Source organism: Delphinus delphis, chromosome 3 (assembly GCF_949987515.2).
Source record: "Delphinus delphis chromosome 3, mDelDel1.2, whole genome shotgun sequence".
Classification (NCBI taxonomy): Eukaryota; Metazoa; Chordata; class Mammalia; order Artiodactyla; family Delphinidae; genus Delphinus; species Delphinus delphis.
In genome coordinates this window covers 89,644,591-89,671,075 of record NC_082685.1, presented here as the reverse complement: position 1 = coordinate 89,671,075, position 26,485 = coordinate 89,644,591, and the positions used below count along the sequence as shown (strand labels likewise).

Sequence of the window (26,485 nt, the reverse complement as noted above, 5' to 3'; positions counted from 1 at the left end):
TGCATTGTTTATATAGCCGGGGGCTCTGCTACAAACATTTGCCCAGGACTCCACACACCCTAGGGGGAGCCCTGCCTCTGTGAAGCAGGTTGGAATCCTGCAAACTGACGGCAGTGGCTGCAGCTGAAACAAAAGTAAGAAGGGGAGGACTTACAGTGTCATTTACTAGGTAACTGATATCCTTGCTTAGGTGCTTCTTCAGAAAAGTTTTTTTACAGAAGATTTTTAGAATCTATATTCCTCTATTACATATAGAATAACATTTGCAAATGTTTCATGAATGAGTCAACATATGGGGTGGGTTGAAAAATGTGGCTGCAAATTCTTTTCACCCTCGTATGTATATTCCTTCCAATTCAGAGTTGGAGTCTTTTTCTCCACCCTCTTGAATCTGGACTGGCAGGTAACTTTCTTCTTTTAGTTTATAAAGTCTCTAGATCAAGAGGAGCTATACTACTAGAGGTGGTCTTGTGACTCCCTCTGACCCATAAAATGAAGTGAAAGTGAAATTTTGCAAATTCTGGTCTTGAAGCTTCTGCTTTCACCCTCTCCACTGAGACCAGCATGGAAGGAGTCTAGCCAGTGTTTTCTACTGGAGAAGGAAAGGCAATGTGGGGGAGAAAATCAAGACACCCTAGCTGATGGCCAGCAACCACTCCCAAATGTGAGTAAGGCCATGTGGATCCTCCAGCCTGGCCACCTTTAGAGCTCAACAAACTCACATGAGTGAGTCCAGGCAAAGGCAGATAGGACTGCTCAGCCAAGCCACAGAATCATGAGAAATACTAAATTATTGTTGTTTTAAGACATTAAGCTTTCGGTGGTTTGTTATGTGGCAACAGATACCTAATATAACATAACGAAAATACTAAAAGCCTTTGGAAGCATTTTTATGCTTCAACTAAATAGATGACTAAATTAAATGATGTGTTAATAAAATTTGCAAATACTAATAAGGTTTCATGGTGACCTTTTCTGTATTTAACCAATGAAGAAAACACAAAGGAGGAGTTGCCGTTCCATGCTAGAAAGTAAGCTTATGAAAATTACACCTCAGTGAAATAAATAAAAGGGCAAATAGTACCTTAAATAGTCCATGTAACTACAGAGAACAATTTATATGTGTATGAATTCTTGGCTTCTAGGAAAAGAAGTAACTGAAAAGAAGTCACTTTAGTGACTGTCAGGATGTGATTGAAAAGATGATGCCATTTTGTACTCTGGTCTAATTCTAAATGATTTTGTGGATCATAGCCGTTACTAACATTTACTGAAAAGGCTTGATGGAAGAGCTCTGTTGGCTGAGTAGGGACTATGTTGTACTTGTGGTGCTCCAAAAGTTTCAGAAAGTGGCAATGATTGGAAAGGAGAGGAGAAGCCCAAGAAAATAGATTCCTTATTTTTGGACTTTGCTTGAGTCTATCATGTCCAAAGAGCCAGAGATACCTCATTTTCTTCTAACCATAGAGAGGAAATATCACATCCTGCCTTTAAAATTTGTAGCAGCAGAAATTTGAGTTTTGTTACAAAATGGAAAAAGAGACCTGATAGATTTTCACAAATCACTAATTGAAAGAAATCCTTTTTGCATAGTACTGGGTACAGTAATACTGGTTCTTTGACCAAGTGATACATTGTCATACATAATCTACATATCTAGATTATACAAATTGGTAGCTCATGGGCCAAGTCTATCTACCTTTGGGTATATTTTGTTTAGCCTGCATTGTGTATAAACATAGTGTGTTACAAAAATTGAGATGCCTTTTAAAAATCCAAGAGCTTTCACACAAAATTCCATACTTTCAGCATTTCTTGAAAATTGGATGATCTAACCACAGGTCTAAAGTGAGGGATAGCACCCACCTTAGACAGATCCCATGTTCTCCAGCCAGCAGGCTACACTGATTACCTTATCCGTCTGGTTGCTGTAGGCAAGTGCCAGCATTTATAGACTCATTTCAAAGGGGCAAGCATCCTGGTAATCTGGACTTACTGACTATTTAAACAGCAGTAAGTGGTTTGATTTCCCACAAGTGGAAAATGATCATAAAAAGTCATTTACATATGAAATATCCATTTTAAGTCATTTCCACTACTAAAAAAGCTCCAGTTCAGGCAGGGCGTTCATAGGTTTAGGTAAAATGTTTTAGGGAATGCTTCACAGCTGATAAAGACTTGCTCCCACTCTGACGAGAGGAAGAGAGGAAAGTCCAGAGTTACTTGGATTGAAAGAGGACCTATGTTTTACTTTTGGTATCCCTTGGGGAACAAAGGCTGAGTCTGGGCAGAGAGAACCATAGACAGCTCCCGCTCAGAAGCACCAAAGACCTATAGACTTAGAGGGACCTGTTGAAAGGATATCATGTACCTCACACGCAACCTGAGTGAATGGTGTTTGAGGACAGGATACTCCACTCTCCACCTTTTCCCTAATGCCTTGGCTTGGTAGAAGATCCTAGAACTTTGACAGAATGCATTTAAAAGGATCAGGGAACCCAAAGAGAGCTCATATCAAGTTTCCCACAATCTCAGTGAAATGGTGCTTTGAGTCAGAAATTACTATAGAAAATAGAGGATTTATTTATTTATTTAATTGAAGTATAGTGATTTAAAACGTTGTGTTAGTTTCTGTTGTACAGCAAAGTGATTTGGATATAAATATATATACATATTCTTTTCCATTATGGTTTATTACAGAATATTGAATCTAGTTCCCTGTTCTACACAACAGGACCTTGTTTTTTATCCATCTTATATATAATACTTTGCATCTGCTAGTCTCAAACTCCCAATCCAACCCTCCCCTGCCCCCTGACTTACTTACTTCCCTTAGTATGATAATCTCTGGGTCCATCCATGTAGCTGCAAATGGCATTATCTCACTCCTTTTTATGGCTGAGTAATATTTCATTGTATATGTATGCCACATCTTCTTTATCCATTCATCTGTTGATAGACATTTAGGTTGTTTCCATGTCTTGGCTACTGTAAATAGTGCTGCTGTGAACATTGGGGTGCATGTATCTTTTTGAATTACAGCTTTTTCTGGATATATGCCCAGGAGTGGGATTGCTGGATCATATGGCAACTCTGTTGTTAGTTTTTTGAGGACCCTCCATATTGTTCTCCATAGTGGCTGCACCAATTTACATTCCCACCAACAGTGTAGGTGGATTCCTTTTTTTCCACACTAGAGGTTTTTATTATTAATACACCTAGAATTGTGGACTGAGATCCATGTCCATTATATTGTCAAAGAAATACACTTATTTTAGGAAGGAAAAAATATATTCCATTAAGTACAGTTAGTTTGTGTTTTCAAGGTATTGTGTTATTTTTGTTCCTTAACACTAAGTTTACAAAATACATCCTGTGATTCTGCACTTGATTATTACACTGAATATTAGAATCGTGATCCCTAGAGTTAATTGCCTTCACATGTGTTTGGTCATTTGCTGCCAGCTGTGTCTTTGTTTTAAGAGCATCCTTATGTTTCTCCTTCACACCAGCCAGAAACATTTCCAGCGCTATGCACAAGTAATGGCTCTTTAAATTACCACCATCCAGTCATCTTCCAAACAGGTTTTCTTCAAGAGTCAGCAAATGAACAGGACCTTCAAGGACTGCTCTCCAAATAAGTGGATCTTCTACTTTACATGGACTGAGTTCCCACCGGGAATTCCAGGTTTTTATTTCAGAGCATCAAGACACATTGTTGTTCATTCTTAAACCTTAGTTGAGAGTTCCAATGGAAATTCTATCAATATGACAACTGTATTCACTCATTTATTTAAAAAATATATGTTGAATAGCAACTATGTGCTCAGGATGCCATATAAGATCCAATAGCTGCTCTCTGGGAGCTAACAACCTTCTGGTGAGAGATGAATATATGCATGATTATAAAGGGACATGAAAGTGCTATGGTGAAAGTAGGCACAAGGCAGCAAAGGACAAAAATTGGTGGGTGGGTGGGAAGTCAGAGTACAAAGGAGGTCAAGAAGCATTTTGTTGATGTAATATCCAAAGTATGTTTTGAAGTAAGGAGTTGGAATTATTTAAGAGAATAAACAAGGACCAAAACCTTGAATGCCGTATTAGGAAATTTGGACTTTACCCAGAACTGAGTGTGGTTCCATGTGGCACCAGTAAAGAATTCTAACCAAGAAGGGGGCTTGATCTGATTTCCCTTTTAGAATGAGCACTTTAGTGATAGTGTGGAGGATGAATTAGGAGCATGGTAAAGCCAGGGCAAAAAGATATGTCTTAGGAGACAGTTAAAATAACTTAGATAATAAATTATAAGAATCAGAACTCAGGCACTAGAAGTAAGAATATATAGTGCCTGAATTTTATATATATATATATATATATATATATATATATATACACACACACACACACACATATATATATGAGGTAGACGCAAAAGATATTAATATGGAAGAGTATGTTCTGAGGACTAGCTGTATGTATGGGGTGAAAAAAGGAAGGAGTCAAGGATGATTTCAAATTTTCTGCTTGGGTAATTGGTTGTGTAATTGATCATTCACAATATTAATGAACAAGTTGGAGGAACATCCCTTAGGAGACTGATGATTAATGAATCTTTGGACTTGTTGACTTTGTGGGGCCAGTGGAACAGTCACATAGAGATTCTAGTTAGCATTTGGATATATGGGTCTGGAGAACATGGAAAAGCTGGGCTGGAAATAAATATTTTGGGTCCTTGGCACATAGAGGATAGCTAAAACCTTGAGAATGAATGAGATGATCCAATGAGTGTTTATAAAGGGAAAATAGAAGAGTACCAATTACAGATTTGTGGGGCACACTGACTGTTAAAGGATTGTCATTTGAAGAGGAGTGTGTAAAACACTTTTCTGAAAACAAGCAACTAGAAGAGCAAGAAGAAAACTAAGGGAAGGTGGAATTTGGGAGCAAATGGAAGAATGAATTGAGAGAGAGAGAAAGAGAAATTTCAGCTAGAACTAAGATTTCAAGGGCTAAATAGAGGTGCTGATTTATTTAGACTTTTTAAATTCCAATCCAATTAAAATAGATGAAAAATCCATTATGAAAAGAAGCATAGCAAATGCCAAAGAAGTTTGAAAGTGACCTATGAAAATAATTAGCAAAGCAATTAGTTTTATTTAATGGTTGTAAAGTGAAGCAGAAGTGGGGGGAGGGATAAATTGGGAGACTGAGATTAACATACACACACTACTATATATATTGGGGTGGCCAAAAAGTTCGTTCGAGTTTTCCATAAGTGGAAAATCCTGAGCGAATTTTTTGACCAACCCAATATAAAACAGATAATTAATAAGGACCTACTGTATAGCACAGGGAACTCTACTCAATACTCTCTAATGGCCTATATGGGAAAAGGATCTAAAAAAGAGTGGACATATGTTTATGAATAATTGATTCACTTTGCTTTACAACACAAACTAACACAATATTGTAAATCAACTATACTCCAATAAAAAATTTTTTAAAAGTAAAGCAAATGTATAAACCATCCACAAATGTGTTCAGATAATGTTTTTGTAAATATTAGGATATGAGTTTAAATGTTTCTGAAGTAAATGTCTTATTAATCTTGTTTTTGACAATTTCCATTGTTGCATCTGAAATTAAAATTAACGGAAAACTAAAGTATTCTATGGGGACAACAAATTTTAGCTTTAGCACTATCCAGCATATCTGCCTCTGTAGCAGGAAAAAAGAGCAATTGTGAAATTTACCAATGCATTTACTAAAGCCAAGCATCACTCATTAGCTTGTTAAGGCTGCCATAACAAAATACTACAGACTGGGTGGCTTAAATAATATAAATTTATTTTCTCACAACTCTGGAGGCTAGAAGTCCAAGGTTAATATCAGCAGAGTTGGCTTCTTCTGAGCCTCTTTTCTTGGCTTGTAGATCACTATTTCCTCCCTATGTCTTCACATGGTCTTCCCTCTGTACACGTCTGTGTCCTAATCTCCCTTTTAGAAGAATACCAGTCATATTGGATTGGGGCTAACCCTAATGACCTCACTTTAACTTAGTTAGCTCTTGAAATACCCTATCTCCAAATACAGTCACATTCTGAGGTACTGAGAGTTAGGACTTCAACATATGAATTTTGAGAGGACAGAATTCAGCCCATAGCAATCACAAAAACCAATCTGCTTCAAAATTTTAATTTCTATTTATTGACAGAAAAAAGACTTTTCTTATATCATGTTTTGTATTTTAAATTTTAGAATGTATATTTTATCATAGACATATTTTTGATTATTAATAAAGTATGTAATCATGTGTGATAAAAGCACATTTCACTAATTCACTAGTGGATGCTATATAGTTATTTTTTATACCATGGAATGATTGTATGGGAGAGTAAAGACAGTCACAAATTCTTCGACACTCTTTCCATTGAGAGGTAGGGGTCTCAAATCAATGTCCCCTTCCTTTGAATTTGGGAGGGCTCTCTGTCTGCTTTGACCAGTATAAAATGACATAAGTGATGCTTTCTGAGGCGTCAACCTTAAGGTACTGGCAGCTTCTACTCAGGTCTCTTGGTATCCTCCCTTTAGGAGCCCTGGGCTGTCATGTCAGAAGTCCACTGCCCTGAGACTGCCATGCCGGAGAGGCCATGTAAAGGTGATCTGGTCAACAGTCTTCCTTCAGGCATCCTTGTCAAAGCATAGATATGTGAGTGAACTCATCTGAGATTTTCCACTGGCCAACTGAACACTACTAAGTGACCTCATATGATAGGTGATGCTTGTAGAAATATTTTCTATATTTGGTCTCTTGCAAATGAAAGGTAACCAAATATATTAGTGTACCAGTAATTTCAATATATAGAGTTGTCTGGGAGTGTATCTAAGTTCAAATATGAAAATGCTCTGTGCAGACCAATAAACTAGATCTCACTTTGGTTGTCATAGTTGTCATGGAATAATTGTGAGTCTGAATCCAAGGCCAAAGATTCCCATTTATACTTTGTCTTTCTATACCCTAGTATCAGAAAAAAGAAAGTGAGCCTATGGCAAATAGAAAATACAAGGCACCTGTGGATGCAGAGGTGTCACCAAATGTCTTAAATTGGTGTTTAGATATCCTCACATTTAACAGCCAATTTACTCATTTGTCTTTAATGTCTCTTAATTAATTAATTAATCAAAGACAAATGACCCAATTGAATATCAGAATAATGTAGTTTCATTTTAGAGTGTACGTTTTTATTCCTAAAATAAGTCTGAGAACGAGCAACAAGAGCTGCAATAACCATTTTTACAACCATCTTTCCACCTATCCAATGGTGGTACATAAACTTGGAATTTGACCGTGATAGTTACCAGCTGTTATAGTTATGATTCCTATGATTAGAGCTTGTGCCTTTTCTTGGTGCCGCACACATATTAGTATTGAGGTTTCACGTGGGCAGCAGGAGAATGCTGCAAGGGTAGATCACATGCTTTGCTTCCTTTGAGCAAGGTGGTAAGGAACAAATTGGCAGTAGGAGTGTTTTGCCATGAATTCTGTGGCTGGAAAAGAGAAGTAGAAATAGAAATGCATGAAGAATGTGTGAGGGTGACAATAAATAAAGGTGTAAACAAATTAAAATTTAAAAGTGGTGATTTCAGTTCTTTGGTAAATTGTTTATTTCTGTTTCATTATTTTTTCAGGGTTTTTCTCTTGCTCTTTCAATTAAGAGTAGTTCCTCTGCCTTTTCATTTTGCTTCACTTTCTCTGCCTTTATGAACTTAGGTGAAACAGTTACCTATTCTAGTCTTGAAGGGGTGTTCTTATGTGGGAGCATCCCTATACAGACTGTGTGTGCCCAGTGCCTTTGGTGGGAGAGCTAAATTTGATGTGGACACAAGTCACATCTTTCCTCAGGGTGTGCTGGCAGCTATCACTTTGGTAGAGGGTGGAGCTGGAGACAGAGGGGCTAGAACTGGCGCCAGATGTGAGGTGAGACTTCTCTGTGTTCGGTGGCAATCACTGCCCTACTGAGGGTGGGGTCTGAATCCCTAGTTGCTGAAGCAGAAGCCTTGAGGGTTAGGCCCAACCTGACCGTTCCCTTTAAGGATATGTTTTTCCCTTTCTTTGCACTGGGACCCTTGCTCCAGAGGGGAGAGTGCTAAAGCAAGTGGGGCCCATGCACATATAGAGGTCTGATGTGCTGCCTGTGCAGGCATCTATAGCTCAGCTCAGACACAGCCTCGGGTGTAATTTCCCTTTGTCCATAGCTGATCACTGCTCACAGCCTCCACCACTGTTGCTCTGTTGTGTAACTACTCTGCAGGGCTGGCAGTGCCCACATGAACTTTCAGCATGTTTTGGGAGGTGAGCTATGTTGGAGCTGCCATCATCAGATATCTGGGCTGCTTCTGGTTCACTGCTTGAGTAAGTGACAACAGTGGCCACAGTCACCCCACCCAGGCTCTATCCCAGGACCAGGTTGCCTCTGTGTCCAACAGTTGAGTCTTTCCCATAGGTAATAAAAATTTTAACTGAGTTAGGGAAAAGAATTAATGTAAACACTTAAACAAGGAACTAGAAAATATAAAAAAAGACCTAATCAGAAATGATGAATTCAATAGTTAAATAAAAAGCACACTAGGAGACTTCCCTGGTGGCACAGTGGTTAAGAATCCACCTGTGAATGCAGGGAACATGCAGGGAACATGGGTTCGAGCCCTGGTCCACATGCCGTGGAGCAACTAGGGCTGTGTGCCACAACTACTGATCCTGCACTCTGGAGCCTGTGAGCCACAACTACTGAGCACGCATGCCACAGCTTCTGAGGTCTGCATGCCTAGAGCCTGTGCTCCGCAACGGGAGAGACCACTGCAGTGAGAAGCCCATTCACCATGATGAAGAGTGGCCCCCACTTGCCACAACTAGAGAAAGTCCACATGCATCAATGAAGACCCAACACTGCCAAAAATAAATAAATGGATAAATTTATTAAAAAAAAAACACACTAGAAGGAGTAAATAGCCAACTAAGTGATACAAAAGAATGCATAAGTGCTCTGGGAGATAGAATGATGGAAATCACCCAATTAGAACAGCAAAAAGAAAAACCAATTTTAAAAATTGAAAGCAATTTAAGAGATCTCTAGGTTAACATTAAGCATACCAACCTTTGCATTATAGGGGTCCCAGAAGGAGAAGAGAGAAAGAGAAGGGGATCAAAAATGTATTTGAGGAAATTATGGCTGAAAATTTCCCAAACCTGAAGATGGAAACAGATATCCAGGTACAGAAAGCACACAGGTTCCCAAACAAGAAGAACTCAAACAGATCCATACCAAGACACATCATAAGTAAAATGGCAAAAGTTACAAAGAGAATTCTAAAGGCAGCAAGAGAAAAACAGAGTCATATATGAGGGAATCCCCATAAGCCTATCAGCTGATTTCTCTGCAGAAACTTTGCAGGCCAGAAGTGAGTGGCATGATATGTTCAAAGTTCTGAAAGGGAAAAACCTGCAACCTAAAATGCTCTACCCAGCAAGATTATCATTTAGAATAGGAGAGATAAAGAACTTCTCCAACAAGCAAAAACTAAAAGAGTTCATCAATACTAAACCTACACTAAAAGAAATATGAAGGTTTTTCTCTAAGTGGAAAAGAAGAATCTACAGGAAAGGGAAAATCCCACTAGGAAATGCATGTATGTGGTAAGGGTTGAGGATCAATCACTTAAATAAGCCAGTCTGAAGATTAAAAGACAAAAAATTGTAAATCAACTATAACTACAATAAACAGTTAAAGGTTTAAAATGAAGATGTAAAATATAATATCAAAGACACAAAATGTGGGGGAGGGGAGTAAAAAAATGTAGATCTTTTAGAGTTTGAACTTCAATGACCACCAGTTTAAAATAAGTAGATATAGTTATAGGTCAACATGTATGAACCGCATGGTAACCACAAATCAAAAACCTACAGTAGGTTCACAAAAACTAAAAAGGAACACAAGCATACTACTAAAGAAAAGTATCAAAGCACAAAAGAAGAAACAAAAAGAAGAAATGAAGAGAGAAGAACTACAAAGTCAATGGGAAAACAAGAAATAAAATGGCAATAAGTACATACATATCAATAATTACTTTAAATGTCAATGGAAGGACCTCTCTGGTGACACAGTGGTTAAGAATCTGCCTGCCAAAGCAGGGAACACAGGTTTGAGCCCTGGTCCAGGAATATCTCACCTGCTGTGGAGCAACTAAGCCCATGTGCCACAACTACTGAGCCTGTGCTCTAGAGCCCACGTGCCACAACTACTGAAACCCATGCACCTAGAGCTTGTGCTCTGCAACAGGAGATGCCACTGCAATAACAAGCTCTCACACCACAACAAAGAGTACCCCTGCTCTCCGCAACTAGAGAAAGCCCGCACGCAGCAATGAAGACCCAGTGCAGCCAAAAATAAAATAAATAAACTTATAAAAAAACAAAGTCAATGGACTAAATGCTCCAATCTAAAGACAGTAGATGGCTGATTGGATTAAAAAAACAAACAAACAAACCCCAAGACCCTTCTATATGCTGCCTAAAAGAGACTCACTTAAGGGCAAAAGACACACAGACTGAAAGTGAGGGGGTAGAAAAAGATATTTAATGCAAATGGAAACAACAAGAAAAAAGGGTAGCAATACTCATCTCAGAAAAAATAGGCTTTAAAACAAAAACTATAACAAAAGACAAAGGCATTACATAATGATAAAGGGATCAGTACAGGAAGAGGAAAGTACACTCATTAACATATATGCACCCAATACAGGGACACCTAAATATGTAAAGCAAATACTAAGAGACATAAAAGGAGAAACTGACAATAATACAATAATAATAGGGGACTTTAACACACCCTTACATCAATGAACAGATCATCCAGACAGGAAATCAATAAGGCAACAGTGATCTTAAATGACACAATAGACAGCAGGACTTAATAGATATCTACAGGACATTATATCCCCAAATAGAAGAATATAAATTATTTTCAGGTGCACATGGAATGTTCTCCAGGATAGATCACATGCTAGGCCATAAAACAAACCTCAACAAAATTAAGAGGATAGAAATTATATCAAGCATTTTTTCCAACCACAGCAGTGTGAAACTAGAAATGAATTACAGAAAGAAAAATGGAAAAAGAACAAACATGTGGGGCTAAACAACATGCTTCTAAAAAACAAGTGGGTCAATAAAGAAGTCAAAGAGGGAATCAGAAAATACCTCCAGATAAATGAAAATGGAAACACAACACTCTAAGATCGATGGGATGCAGCAAAAGCAGTTCTAAGAGGGAAGTTTACAGTGATACAGGCCTTTCTCAAGAAACATCTCAAATAAACAGCCTAATCTACCACATAAAGGAATTAGAAAAAGAACAAACAAACCCCCAAAGATAACAGAATGAAGGAAATAAAAAGATCTGAGAGAAAATAAATAAAATAGAGATTAAAAATAGAAAAGATTGATGAAACCAAAAGGTGGTTTTTCTGAAAAGATAAACGAAATTGATAAACATTTAGCCAGGCTCATCAAGAAGAAAAGAGAGAGGACCCAAATAAATAAAATAACAAGAAATGAAAGGAGAAATAACAGTCAATATCACAGAAATACAAAAAAATCACAAGAGATTACTATGAACAGTTATGTGCTCCCAAATTGGACAGCCCAGAAGAAATTGACAAATTTCTAGAAATATACAACTTGCCAAGACTGAATTAAGAAGAAACGGATAATTTGAACAGATCAGTCACTAGTAGTAAAATTGATTTTGTAACAAAAAAAACCTCCGAGCAAACAAAAGCCTAGGACCAGACAGCTTCACAGGGCAATTCTACCAAACATATAAAGAATTGATACTTATCCTTCTCAAATTATTCCAAAAAATTGAAGAGGGTGGAACACTCTATAATACAAGGGAATGCTAGCCACAAAAAAGAATAAAATTCTGCCCTTTGCAACAGTGTGGATAGACCTGGAGAATATTATGCATAGTGAAATAACTCAGACAGAGAAAGATAAATTACTGTATGATATCACTTATATGTGGAATCTAAAAAATAATACACATGAATGTACATAGCAAAACAGAAACAGACTCACAGATATAGAAAACAAACCAGTGGTTACCAGTGGGGAGAGGGAAGGGGAGAGGAACAAGTTAAGGGTATGGAATTAAGAGATACAAACTACTATGTATGAAATTGATAAGCAACTGGGATATATTGTATAGCACAGAGAATTATAGCCATTATCTTGAAACTGCTTTTAATGGAGTATAATCTGTGAAAATACTGAAGCACTATGCTGTACACCTGAAACATATAATATTGTAAATCAAATATACTTCAATTAGAAAAAATAAATAAAAGCGGCAATTTCAGATACTTGTATATCTATAAAGGAAATAAATGAGGTGGTGTAACAGAATAACAGTTTCTTGTGATAGGATGGTTGGGGCAGGCCCTCAGAGGATATTCAGTTGTACAGGTAAGAACTGGAACTGTGTGGTTTCTACTGATGCTTCCCTAGTAAACTGGAAAATTCTTCCTTTCCTAGATATATGCATGGGCTTCAAAAATTTACCAATCCTTGACAGATTAATGGTTAGTTTTCATGGCGATATTAGTAACACACATTCCAAAAGTAACATAATTGCACAGTTTGCAGACTCTATTATTTTGTTTAAAATACTGAATTCCTGAAAAGATCAAATCAGGATAATTACTTTAAATAAGTAAAAAAGAATAGTTAATATTTATAAGCATTTACTAAAAGTCTAGCAGTGGCGTAAACACTCTATGTATTAATTTCATTTTTATAGTGGTTACCAAAATTGGTGCTAACACCAATGTTGTTCATGTTAAAGAAAGAAAATTCCAGACCAATATCACTGATGAATATAGATGCAAAAATCCTCAACAAAATACTAGCAAACAGAATCGAACAACACATTAAAAGGATCATACACCATGATCAAGTGGAATTTATCCCAGGGATGCAAGGATTCTTCAATATACACAAATCAATCAATGTGATACACCAAATATTAACAAACTGAAGAATGAAAACCATATGATCATCTCAATAGATGCAGAAAAAGCTTTTGACAAAATTCAACACTCATTTATGATAAAAACTCTCCAGAAAGTGGGCATAGAGGGAACCTACCTCAACATAATAAAGGCCATATACGACAAACCCACAGCAAACGTCATTCTCAATGGTGAAAAACTGAAAGCATTTCCTCTAAGATCAGGAACAAGACAAGGATGTCTACTCTCGCACTATTATTCAACATAGTTTTGGAAGTGCTAGCCATGGCAATCAGAGAAGAAAAAGAAATAAAAGGAATATAAATTGGAAAAGAAGAAGTAAAACTGTCACTGTTTGCAGATGGCATGATGCTATATGTAGAGAATCCTAAAGGTGTCACCAGAAAACTACTAGAGCTAATCAATGAATTTAGTAAAGTTGCAGGATGCAAAATTAATGCACAGAAATCTCTTGCATTCCTATACACTAATGATGAAAAATCTGAAAGAGAAATTAAGGAAACACTCCCATTTACCACTGCAACAAAAAGAATAAAATACCTAGGAATAAACCTACCTAGGGAGACAAAAGACCTGTATGCAGAAAACTATAAGACACTGATGAAAGAAATTAAAGATGATACAAACAGATGGAGAGATATATCATGTTCTTGGATTGGAAGAATCAACATTGTGAAAATGACTCTACTACCCAAAGCAATCTACAGATTCAATGCAATCCCTATCAAATTACCAATGGCATTTTTTACAGAACTAGAACAAAAAATCTTAAAATTTGTATGGAGACACAAAAGACCCCGAATAGCCAAAGCAGTCTTGAGGGAAGAAAATGGAGCTGGAGAAATCAGACTCCCTGACTTCAGACTATACTACAAAGCTACAGTAATGAAGACAATATGGTACTGGCACAAAAACAGAAACATAGATCAATGGAACAGGATAGGAAGCCCAGAGATAAACCCACGCACCTATGGTCAACTAATCTATGACAAAGGAGGCAAGGGTATACAATGGAGAAAAGACAGTCTCTTCAATAAGTGGTACTGGAAAAACTGGAGAGCTACATGTAAAAGAATCAAATTAGAACACTCCCTAACACCATACACAAAAATAAACTCAAAATGGATTAGAAACCTAAATGTAAGACCGGACACTATAAAACTCTTAGAGGAAAACATAGAAAGAACACTCTTTGACATAAATCACAGCAAGATCTTCTTTGATCCACCTCCTAGAATAATGGAAATAAAAACAAAAATAAACAAATGGGACCTGATGAAACTTAAAAGCTTTTGCAAAGCAAAGGAACTACAAACAAGACGAAAAGACAACCCTCAGAATGGGAGAAAATATTTGCAAACAAATCAACAGATAAAGGATTAATCTCCAAAATATATAAACAGCTCCTGCAGCTCAATATTAAAAAAACAAACAACCCAATCCAAAAATGGGCAGAAGACCTAAACAGACATTTCTCCAAAGAAGACATACAGATGGCCAAGAAGCACATGAAAAGCTGCTCAACATCACTAATTATTAGAGAAATGCAAATCAAAACTACCATGAGGTATCACCTCACACCAGTTAGAATGGGCATCATCAGAAAATCTACAAACAACAAATGGTGGAGAGGGTGTGGAGAAAAGAGAACCCTCCTGCACTGTTGGTGGGAATGTAAATTGATACAGCCACTATGGAGAACAGTATGGAGGTTCTTTAAAAACTAAAAATAGCACTACCATATGACGCAGCAATCCCACTACTGGGCATATACCCAGAGAAAACCATAATTCAAAAAGACACATGCACCCCAATGTTCATTGCAACACTACTTACAATAGCCAGGTCATGGAAGCAACCTAAATGCCCATCGTCAGACAAATGGATAAAGGAGATGTGGTACATATATACAATGGAATATTACTCAGCCATAAAAAGGAACGAAGTTGGGTCATTTGTAGAGACGTGGATGGACCTAGAGACTGTCATACAGAGTGAAGTAAGTCAGAAAGAGAAAAACAATATCATATATTAACGTATATTTGTGGAACCTAGAAAAATGATACAGATGAACTGGTTTGCAGGGCAGAAATTGAGACACAGATGTAGAGAACAAACGTATGGACACCAAGAGGGGAAAGTGGCGGGGAGTGGGTGGTGTGGTGTGATGAATTGGGAGGTTGGGATTTACATGTATACACTAATATGTATAAAATGGATAACTAATAGGAACCTGCTGTATAAAAAATAAATAAAATTCTAAAATTCAAATAAATAAATAAATAAACCCAATATGTTGATGTTAGAAATGAAGCCAGTTAGACCAAGAGAAGAAAATAATTTGCCTCTTGTCACATAGCTAGGAAGTAGAGGAGCTGACATACAACCCCCACAGTCAGAGTACTTTCCATCACACTACTCTGCCTTCACGGAATAGCATCCTATGCATTCAAGACTTTGATGAGATAGTATCAGTTGAGAAATTTTTTGTATATGATGGAAAGTTTTTGAGGGTGGTACTCTACTTTTTTCAGGGCCAAAGAGAATCTTTAACTTGTCCTTGAGGATTCAAAAGAAAATAAAGATGTAATTTTTTTACAGAAAAACTACACTGAGGAAAATGTATTATATCCAAGCAATATTTTGTGTAAACAGTTAATAAATCAGAAAAAAAAGAAAAATGTTAACAGTAATTTAGTAGCAAATGGGGCATTTGATCTGCAGCTCCCAGATGAATTCCCAAACAATGTGAATAATTTATTTTAGGAAGATGAAATGATATGGGTTATGTAATGCTTGATGAGAAATTGCAGTTGTAATTGGGAAAATTGCTTCTACTTAGCAGGGTCACCAGTGAGGAAGGAGCGGTCCCAGGATATCATTTTCCACCTTGAGAATCTTGGCCGAAGTAGTGCCTGAGTGCTTTCTGCCCAGCTGCGATCAAACTAGTGTAGCTGAAGTTAGCTTCATTTCCTGAGACCTGAAAAGGCTTTTGACTATCTAGCCTCTGTGCTATTTTGTGAGAGGTTGTGCTCCAATCACAGCTCCTCATTTTAGAGCTGCAGCACTAGATTTGCACAGATGCAAGGCTCTCCCAGAGAGAGAGAGCTGTCAGGTTGTATGGCAGCTCAGTTGCTCCTTGGAATTTATGCCCTAAGGGACAAGCACTCCATAGAGCATTTTGAAAGCTGGCAGCTTAGGGTTGGCAGCTGAATTTTGACATTTCAGGCTATTATCAAAACTCTCTCAAACAGCTGAAACTGTAGGTATCTGACAGTTAAGCCTTCTGTGAGGCATGTTTATCTGGCAGGAAGAATGCTATCAGTTGCCTTATTATTCTATTATCCTGTACATTTCAGTTGCTTTTTGTTGATCACCTAAAATTAATGCATTGTTAAGATATGTCAAATGACAAGGCAACATAAAGAGCCAGGGTTCAGATTTTAGCCTCACGACCATGCTGAATTTAAAGATATGGAAAAATTTATCACTGGGCTTCTGAGAAATATAAAAAGCAATACAAGAATCCACATATTTGATTGTCCCTGTTAAAGCTCACACTTAGTCCTTCCCCTGTGGACTTAGAAAGAGGTAATGAAAAACCGTATTTCTTCCCAAGCTAGAGCTGACCCACTTGGATATGTTGGTATCTGAAAACATATTTTATCCAAATAAGGAGTCAAGGTGATTTTACTTTATTTTATACAATGTGAGCCACTTAATTTTCATTCCATTAAATGCTGAAAAAAAATCAATATCTGATAGATGAAAAAGGTCAGAGTTAGAAGAGCTATTTGGAAAAGAGTAGTATGTCAGAGAAAGAAGAGTTGGGATTATTTTTATTTAGCAAAAGGAAGAATAATAATCCTGTAGCTATGTTTATTTCCTATACAAACTATGTATTTTTCTTAGTGAAGACAAAAATGAAATTGCATTAGTAATGGTAAAAGAATATGGCCCTTTAGTTCCTAGAAAAATTGGTTGAAAACATAATATCTTTATCTCCTTTGGAAAACCACATCTCACTCTCCCCATGCTAACGGGGACAACTCAACTCAGAGACTTAAGGAACTTAGTCCCAGCCCAGTATAACCCTCATCAAAGAATGCAGAAAAGAATGCTACCTTCTGCTTAAATACTGGATAAGCACAAATTGAAATAAGTCATTAAAGTAATTATCCAACCAAATCTCCCTGGTTGCCACAAACTGAATATAAGATTGTAGAAATCTTTGATGTCCTCTGATTCATGACGGAGAGCTGAATTTGATAAAACAGCTTTGAGATGAGTCATGATCAGATTCTCTATGCATGTACACAGCACCAGTCAGTCAGTCCGTGCAGTAAATTTAATGTCCTCAAAACAATGCTCAGTGAAAAAAAAAGAAAGAAATATGTTTATCTGGAGTTTTCTCATGAGTTAAGTTTTACAGAGATACAAATTTTAAATTAATCAGTGCTCCAGTCTGGTCTGTAGGCTAAGTTGTATGGTAGTTTTGTAATGACACTATTAATAAACAGTGACAGCATCTAACCCCTAAAAATATGTGTATGATGTAGTAGGCATGGCTTAAAGTCATACGTGCACACACATACATATGCCTCATATATACATATGTGTATATATACACACACATATACATATGTGTATATATATGCATACATACACATACGTATACATATGTATACTATTTAATCCTCAAGACATCCTTGATATCGGTAGATGCTATTATTATCCCATTTTGCAAAGAAGGAAATGGAGGCTCGAAGAGCTTAAACAATTTGTCCAGTGTCACAAAATCGTAAGGGTGGTATTTAAATGTGGACCATCTGACTGTAAAGCCTGTGCTATTTATTTATCACTACATAAATAGTCACCAGAACATTTATATGTTGAGATATATTCATTTGAAGCCTATCTGCAATGCAAGAATTTCAAAATTCTATATGAGCTCCTTCAAAAATGTGGTCAATATAGTAAAGCAGAATAACCACAATAGAAGTGATATTTTCAATGCTTCCATATAAAAATGTCTGGAGGCAGAGCTGGGAATGGAAAAATATTGATTGTGAGTTTAAAAGGTGATGAACTTCAGTATTGATAACAGACAGATTTATATTCCTAAAGTTTTCCTCTCTATTTGCAAATTCCCCTTTCCACATTCGAAAAGCTGGTTTTTGGAAGTGATGACAGAAGTGTTACAGAGTCAGCCCTAATAACAGCTGTTAGCTCAGATTAGCCCAAGTGAAAATGTGCCTCAGTTTCTGCTGCACATCTGTCATAGTTTTTTGTGTGTGTGCGTGTGGATAGTGGGTTATAGGATGGTGTATGGGATTTTTTCCCTATATTTAAAATATTTTTCTGTATTTTCTTTTTTTATTACTTTGCCTCATTTCCTGGAAGTTTTTCTGTTAATGCATGGTAACCACTTAGCTTCAAGCAGACACCTAGGAGTAAATAAAAATATGAATGCTTCCATCTATTAAAGATTTATTTGGATTTCAGACTATCTTGGCATTATTATTTTTATATATGAAAATGATTTTTTCTATATTATCATGCACCTCTGCATCTTAGAGTGCTTAATTATAGCTATTAATTGCAATATTAAGGTAAACTAGGTTTGACAGGTAAATTCTCTCTTTTTATTAAGATGTCTGTGTACTTTGGTCAGAAAATTTAATGATACTTTCTCATTTATTTTATTAGTCGTTTAAAACAAAACAAAGAACAATTGGGTGGCAAAAGTGTGAGACCTTTAAATAGCTTAATTTTGTCTTTGCCAAAGGGCTTTTAGTAAATATATGTATTTATTCATATATAGTCAGCTCCTTATTTACATTTCTCACTATCAAGATAGGAAGGCCCTTTATTTGGAATTTCTACTGGAAAAAGTGACTTCAAGAATTATCACCAGATTATCCTCTGAATCTCTTAACAGGGCTGCCTTCTTAGGGACAGCTGCAACCCCCATTCCCCCACGCATGAGCTGCCTTGGGTCACGTGGTCAATACAGAGAAGAGAAATAACTACAATAGAGGTAATGTTTTCAATGTTTCAAATACAAAAATGTCTGGAGGCAGAGCCGGTAATGGAAAAATATTGATTTGGGATGAGCTGAAGTTCATCAGGACTGATAATAGCCACCTTTACACCTCAAGAGCTCTACAAAGTCTGGCTTCTGGCCAATTCTGGCTCCATCTAGGAGGCAGCCATGAGAAATAGAAAGGCCATGGGTTTATACTCAGGCTCTAAAAGTTCTCAAATTCCATTCCAAATGGCACCAGAGATTTGAAATTTGTTTCTACAATATCTAAGCCTCCGTCTCCTTATCATTAAATTGGGAGTAAATGTATATTTTTAAATTTTTTCCAAGGAGTAAAATGAAGTGAAAAGACTAAAATGAGATGAAACTTTCTGGGTCTCTCAATAAATATATCTATTTCCAGTTTGCTAGAAGTCTGAAAACAGTTTCTGTTGTTGGAATAATGATAAAAATAAAGATATTGATGAAGATATGTTTTTGTTGGGTCAAGTAATATTTACATTAGTCAGGACTCTTCCTTCTGGAATTTATGATACTTTCCATCGGTGTTTTTCCAAGTGTGCTTCCATGGACCACCCGCATCAGAATCACTTGGAGTACTTAGCAAAACGTCAGGTTATCAATCTCTACACTGGACTTACTGAATCATGATTCCTGGGGAAGGTGCTTGGATGAATATGTATTTAACAACATCCCCAGAGGAATTTTTTCCCCTACACTAAAGTTTCAGAAGCATTGCCTATTTATGTGTGTGTGTATCTTTATATTTTATGCATCATAAATCGTGACATATGCTGTCATCCTACTCATAGAAACCTTGTTAGGTATAAACAACAAGAATAAGTAACATCTCCTTTGTATTGATGGGAAAACTGAGATCTAGAGAAGTTAAGTTTCTCACCCAAGGTTACAAAGACAATAAGAGGCAGAATTTAGATCTACATTAAGGGTTTCTAGTCCAGACTATATCTATTTAGACTATATCTCACCGATTCTCCTACATGAAAGGATGCTAGATGCACATGGTTTGGGGCTGCAGGTAAGTCTTTCTACTCTACAATATTTTATTCTATAGGCAATGGAGATATATTAAAGATTTTTAAGTATTAGAATAACTTAATCAGATCTGTGTTCTAAGAGGCAGCCTAGAAAATTTGGAGAGAGGAGAAACTGAGTCCAGGAGTCAATTGGGAGACTGATGTTCTTTCTACCACATGAGCAATATATGCTAGGTTATTTATGCCAAAAATAATCAAGTTGCATCCCACAAGGCACTGGAAATTAAATATTTTTGGAACAAGATATAGTTGTGAAACCCAGAACCTGGTTCTCTATGGTTGTCATTAATCACATTAGTATGGTTGGCTCCTCTAAGTTGTGAGCTCTATGAAAATAGAGCCATATTTCATTCATCTTTGTATGCTCAGAATCTAGTTTAGTGTTAGCTGTATGGTTTCATTAAATATGTTTGTTGTTTGTTTAATAAACTTGAGTGAATGACAGTAAAAACTTTTTTTTTTTTTTTTGCGGTACGCGGGCCTCTCGCCGCTGCGGCGCCTCCCGCCGCGGAGCGCAGGCTCTGGAGGCACAGGCCCAGTGGCCACGGCTCACGGACCCAGCCGCTCCGCGGCACATGGGACCCTCCCGGACCCGGGCACGAACCTGCGCCCCCCGCATCGGCAGGCGGACTCCCAACCACTGCGCCACCAGGGAAGCCCTAAAAACTTTTTTTATGTTGGCAAATGTAATTTATTATTCACATACATGGCCCATTATGTATAAACTCAATATATGCCAACATAGAGATTTAGTTACATTTACTCATCACAACTGCCCCATTTTAATAACCCCTATTTTGCACATGAGAAACACAGAGTGGTTAAGTAATTTACCCAAGTCAGTTGCATGTTTAAGCTCTAACCCTAGTGGAATTGGTATTTGAATTAGGTAGCCTGGTTCCAAAGCCTTGTTATGTTACATTATGTACATAAATTTATCATTATATTTCAATTTCTTATTTTTTTAACATTATTTCATATTGGTATAAATTGGAGTCTAATAGGTGTACCATACGCTGTGTAACAAACATGTAAAATATCAGTGGCTTGACCCAATAAAAGTTTACTTCATACTCAAAGTTTAATGTGGCTTAGATGACATTCCTGTGTGGCTCTCATCCAAAAGATGACTCAGTGACCTGGGCTGCTTTCATCTCGTAACTATGCCAGCTGGAACAGGTGTCCTCCAGGGTTGAGCAGGCAGGGGAAGAGAAAGGAAGGAGACATATGGGCTCTTAATTGTCTTGGTCTGTAAGGTCACATGTCACATCCGCGCATATTTCATTGGGTAGCACCATTCACACAGCCCAAGTTAACTGAAAGAAAGGCTGGGAAATGTAAATGTGTCTGGAACCTGGAATGTAGAAAAAAAATTATAAAACAAATGATACTTCTATTCCCCCTATCATTCAGGAAATTACAAAGGTTTTAGGAGCTCTGTGCTAGGAAGTCAGCATAGAGACTTAATTTACATTTCTTATTAAGTCATACAAAGTGACTTAATATACATGGTATAATACAGGTAAGGGGAGGAGGGTCGGCAGTAGTGTGCTGGAAATATTTAACACCCAGCTTGCTGAAAAAAGGTATGCCAATGTGTATATACATTAGCTTATTATCAATTTTTCTGATATAAAGGTTGGGTAGCATACTCTTTATAAGCAATAAAATAAAGTATAAAATCCTCTTCATTTTTCAGAATGCTTTCATTGATTTCTGCCAAACATTTTTGTCCCTAGTCAACTATGATTTCAGTTGATGAGCAGGTACAGTTATGACATGAATGTCATGTTACAACATCAATATAGTGAAAAAACAAAAATGTATTTTGAAACTTCATTTATTTCTCAGTGATGTAAGTTACATTTTTGCTGACTCAGGTAACAGTTTTCAAATACTAGAAGAACATTTTGAGTTTTCACAATGTGACAGCTACAGACATTACACACTTTTAATTCTAATCAACACTACTAACAGCTCCTCCGTCACTTTCCTAAGTCTTGACAATCATCAAAACAATAAATTAAGCCCTGATTTGAAGCAATTTGCTGGTTTCCATGGTGTAAATACTTTCACCATGGAAGATTCCAGGCCTCCAATGTGATATCGTCTAATGTGGAGTTGGGAAGGGATGCTCAGTAGCTCACCATTATATAGTGTTCCCATGATAATAATAGCCTTAAACAATCTTGAGAGCATAAATAACTGTAAGGTGTAATAAAATCATAAGAAAGTGATGATTTTACTTATTTTTACTACCTTTGTTTTTAATATAATCTATTTGATTGCAGTTTAGGTAATTTAATTTTAAATAGTGGTTGTGTTTAACAACTGGCCTGCAAAGTTCCTGAAAAATCGATGGCTTTTATGAGCTGCTGTAAGCCAGCTCTAGCCTACCACTGAGGGTGGGGATAAGACCTCTTATTCTCAGATATAAATTTCCACTTTTTATGTGACCATAACTGCATTTCTTTGAGTTTTGAAGGCTTTTAGATCTCCAACAATCCTTTCTGGATTGTTGTAAATGAGATTATAACTTCATCAGGCATTGTCCACATTATTCTAATATCTGTAGCTCCAGCAGCTCCTAGCACAATAGTATAGTTAATACGTATCCTAGGCACTAAGAAAATCCTTACTAAACAGAATAAAAATTGCACAGACATCTAAAATAAATTATACCTTAAACCTATCAATGAACAACTTTATTATTTTAGCAGGGGTTCAATGGTAGTCAGAGGGTGGTAATGGGGTAGGTAGGAGGAAGCAGAGTGTGGCACCCTGAGGGAGGCAAGCTTCCACTTCAGTCTCATTAAGTGGTGATAATAATAGAGACCCTCACACAGATTTAGGATTCAGTGTCCCAATTATGGCTGCTGAATCTTGCTTCCTTCCTTTCTTCCACAATATTTTATTGAGCACATACTGTGATCTAGACTGTTCTAGGTATCAGGGATATAGCAGCAAAAAACACAAGTCTGTTCCTTCACAGTGCTTACATTCTATTAAGGAAAGGCAATTAACAAATAAATAGTACCTATACAGTGGGCCAGATAGTGTTAAGCACTGTGGAGAAAGAGAAAGTAGGAAAGGGGCTTAGGATGAGCGAGGTTGGTGGTGGAGTTTTGCTATTTCCTATAGACTGATCCAGAAGGACCTGTCTAATAAGTTGACATTTGAGGAGAGGCCTGAAGGAAATGAAGAAAACAGCCATGCAGATATCTGGGGAAAGAGCCTCCCGGGAACATGAAACAAGTGCAGAGGTCCCAAGGTGGGAGCATATTTGATGTACTTGGAAGACACGTGAGGATGCTACTATGGCTGGACTGGAGCTGGCAAGAAGAGAACGGTAGGACCAGAGGTCAGAGAGTTAACAAAGCGGTAAGGCAGAGGGCAGATGTATAAGTTGACCTGTGAGTCACCTTGATGTCCATCAAACTGGGCCCCAGGACGCTCCTAGGCTGTCCCTGGGTCCCTTGTTGGTTCCAAGTCCCTGCCCTCTTATTTGCCTCCTACACTCCTCTGAACATCAGATTTGGAAGAATCTTCATACCTTTATTTCTGTCTGTGTACTTATGTGGTCACACTCTCTAGGTCCTGACAATCTTGGTCTAATACCTTTCAGAAGCCTGCCCTGTTAGCAGGTAGAATGCCTCCCTTCATAACTCTCCACAGAAATGCCCATTGTCTCCCATAATACGCCATATAGCTTGTCTGCTTTTTCTATTCACTTGGTTACTAAATTGTCCTAGTATCTCCCTTCCTTTTTAAAATTGCAAATGATGAAGCCCAATTGCTGGCTCAAAGGAAAAAGGATTTTCATTGGTTCACAGGACAATACAAGTTTCAGGTGTGTTTGATCCAGAGCTCAAATGATAACAGCAAGATCTGCTTGTTCTCCAACTCTTGCTTCACCTCAAAACTGGCTTCAGTTTTAAGCTCCACGTGGTGGTCAGTGGCAACTGCAGACCTAAGCTTTTCCAGGTTCAAATCTAACAGAAAAAGAGCCTCTCTCTCTCTCCTCTGAAGTGTCTCAGAATGTCTCCTTAAATCTTAATAATTTGATTATCTATCTCTGAAGTAATCACTGGAGGTGGGAAAAATGTGAAGTCCTGATTGGTTTGGCCTGGGTCAAATTCCTTTCCCTGAGGCAGAGGTAGATCATTAAGTCCTTCCAAACCACATGGACTAAAAGTGAGAGAGAAAAGTATTTCCCGGAGGAAAACTGGGGTACAGTTACCAGAAGGAGAGTGAATTGATTTGGGGTAGCAAAATGATTAGATGTTCACTATACTTGCAGCTTATTCTCCTATTGTGCTCACCACACCAATTCATCTCGAAGTAGGTTCTTACATTTTAGGCTATGGCCTACAGTCTCCACCTATTTTATTTTGTTTATCCATCATGGGCTTCACACTTTAGGGCAGGCCTGGACTAGCACCATCAATATCACCTGGGAACTTGTTAGGGATGCAAATTCTTGGGCCCCGCTTCAGATCTACCAAATCAGAAACTCTGGGGGTGGGGCCAGCAATCTGTGGTTGAACACGCCCTCCAGGGGCTTCTGATTTGTGCTAGAGTGTGGAACCTCAGCTTGGAGCAGTGTCTCTGGGTACGTCTTTGTTATACACTGTTTTAGGACTATACTGGTCAAACGAGAGGGGTAAGTCTTGACAAGCACTCTGTTCATCCTCAGGCAAGCAAGTCTTGTAAGTGTGTGGATGTGTGTGTTCTGTTTCCTCCCTGCCTATTCCATACTGCCCTAGGTCTGCATTTCTTTTTATTTCCCTAGAGATCACTGGACCCCGTGGGAACACTTTTGGCAAGATTCCTTAGGGATGATGCCCAGTGGCACACCTGGTTCTGAGAATAACTCTATCTCTATGAGCCTACACTAGATTTGTAGCATTTTTATTTCTCTAATGATTATTTTTCACTACAATATTTTTTTAGGTTTTCTTTTTTTCTTTAGTGGTTGTTCTAGAGTTTGCCATATACATCTTAAGAGTCAGCTTTGGATTTATATTAGCTTAATTCCAGTGACAAATAGGAACATTACTCTGTATAACTCTTCCCTTCTCCCCCTTTTGTGGTATTATTATTAGACATATTTATTAATGTCACAGACTCAATGATACTTTACCATCTGTGGTCACTTCCTAAGCTGTACAACTTTGTTCATATCCACCTCCTTTTGCTGTTATCGGCAAATATATTACACATACATTACATTTCTACATTTCTATATACATGTTATTTTATACAATTGTTTTTTAAAATCACTTGGAAATGAGAAAAATGTGCATTTATACAGTTTATTCTGTTATTACCTTTAACTGTGGTTTTCTTTCTTTATTTTGTTTTTTTTGTCTGTGTGGATTTGAATTACTGTCCTAGGTTACTAGCTTTCAGCCTGAAGAACTTTGTTTACTATTTCTTGCAAAATGGGTCTTCTAACAATAAATTTTCTGTTTTTGTTTTTCTGGGGAAGTCTTTATTTTGCCTTCAGTTTTGAAAAATAGCTTTGCTGGATATAGAGTTCTTGGTTGACTGTTTTTTTTTCTTTAAGCACTTTGAATATATTATCCCACTGCCTTCTAGTTTACGTTATTTCTTCTGAAGTCAGCTGCTAATATTACTGAGGTTCCCTTGTGAAGGATAGCCAGCCATTTTATTCTTGCTGCTTTTAATATTTTCTCCTTGTCTTTGACTTTTAGCATTTTACTATCCTGTGTCTATTTACGGATCTCTTTGCATTTATTCTCCTTGAAATTCATTGAGCTTCCTGGATGTGTAGGTTATTGATTTTCAATAAATTTGAGAATCTTTCAGCCATTTTTCTTTGAATATTTTTTCTGTTCCTTTCTCTCCCTCTTCTCTTTCTGCTACTCCCAAGCTAGTACTTTTGATGATACGCAACATTTCTTGAGGCTCTGTTCATTTTACTTCATTCTTTTTTTCTCTGTGTTCTTTGACTTGCATAGTCTCTATTGATCTTGAAGTTTACTAATTCATTCTTCTCCCAGTTCAAATCTATTGTATCTATAGTGAAATCTTTATTTCAGTTATTTTACTTTTCAACTCCAGAATTTCCATTTGGTTCTTTTTTATAATTTGTCTCTACTGATATTCTCTATTGCTGCAACCTTCCTTTACTTCTTTCATCATACTTTCCTTTAGTTTTGTGAACATATTTATAATGGCCATTTGAGATCTTTTTCTGCTAAATCTGTCATCTAGTTGCTCTCGCAGGCAATTTATGTTGTCTGCTTTTTTTTCCCCTGTGTATAGA

At 37.2% G+C, this 26,485-nt stretch overlaps 1 protein-coding gene across 1 annotated transcript in view; it reads left to right on the top strand.

Annotated features, from left to right (window-relative positions):
• MACIR (macrophage immunometabolism regulator) overlaps window positions 1-26,485 on the top strand; it is a 192,870-nt gene that overhangs the window by 97,730 nt on the left and 68,655 nt on the right. The window lies entirely within an intron of this gene.